Genomic DNA, 899 nt, shown 5'->3' on the forward strand with positions numbered 1-899 from the left:
GTAACATGTCGGATGCGATCATACCAGCACTAAAGCACCGGATCCCATCAGAACTCCGAAGTTAAGCGTGCTTGGGCGAGAGTAGTACTAGGATGGGTGACCTCCTGGGAAGTCCTCGTGTTGCATTCCCTTTTTAATTTTTTTCGCGCCGCTTGCAAAACAAAACGCACGTGTAAGTAATATATTTACCGTGTTTTATTATTTTGCACGAGTGCGGTAAGTCATAGCTGGGTGCTCACGATTCACGGGTCCAGCGTCGGCGTTGTGGCGCGGCAAGCGTGCACTGGTGCGGTTGAGAGGGAGGGGTGGAAACCGCGTTAAACTCGTCTCCATAGTTGAGAGGGAGCGGCCAAAGCAATGTACAATCGTCTTTGTAGTGGAGCTGGGAGGGGCAAGGATAAGGGACGAAGACCGGGGTAACATGTTGGATGTGATCATAGCAGCACTAAAGCACCGGATCCCATCAGAACTCCGAAGTTAAGCGTGCTTGGGCGAGAGTAGTACTAGGATGGGTGACCTCCTGGGAAGTCCTCGTGTTGCATTCCCTTTTTAATTTTTTTCGCGCCGCTTGCAAAACGAAACGCACGTGTAAGTAATATATTTACCGTGTTTTATTATTTTGCACGAGTGCGGTAAGTCATAGCTGGGTGCTCACGATTCACGGGTCCAGCGTCGGCGTTGTGGCGCGGCAAGCGTGCACTGGTGCGGTTGAGAGGGAGGGGTGGAAACCGCGTTAAACTCGTCTCCGTAGTTGAGAGGGAGCGGCCAAAGCAATGTACAATCGTCTTTGTAGTGGAGCTGGGAGGGGCAAGGATAAGGGACGAAGACCGGGGTAACATGTCGGATGCGATCATACCAGCACTAAAGCACCGGATCCCATCAGAACTCCGAAGTTAAGC

The 899-nt window shown here is 51.7% G+C and overlaps 2 non-coding genes across 2 annotated transcripts; both read left to right on the forward strand.

Moving 5' to 3' along the window:
* The first annotated feature begins 10 nt into the window (after positions 1–10).
* Positions 11–129, forward strand: LOC119295724. The gene has a single exon (XR_005144179.1). It is a non-coding gene; the product is annotated as a 5S ribosomal RNA (ribosomal RNA).
* A 297-nt stretch (positions 130–426) lies between these two features.
* Positions 427–545, forward strand: LOC119297439. The gene has a single exon (XR_005145656.1). It is a non-coding gene; the product is annotated as a 5S ribosomal RNA (ribosomal RNA).
* The last annotated feature ends 354 nt before the right edge of the window (positions 546–899 follow it).

The sequence above is a fragment of the Triticum dicoccoides genome, chromosome 1A, assembly GCF_002162155.2.
Source record: "Triticum dicoccoides isolate Atlit2015 ecotype Zavitan chromosome 1A, WEW_v2.0, whole genome shotgun sequence".
In the NCBI taxonomy this organism is placed as follows: domain Eukaryota; kingdom Viridiplantae; phylum Streptophyta; class Magnoliopsida; order Poales; family Poaceae; genus Triticum; species Triticum dicoccoides.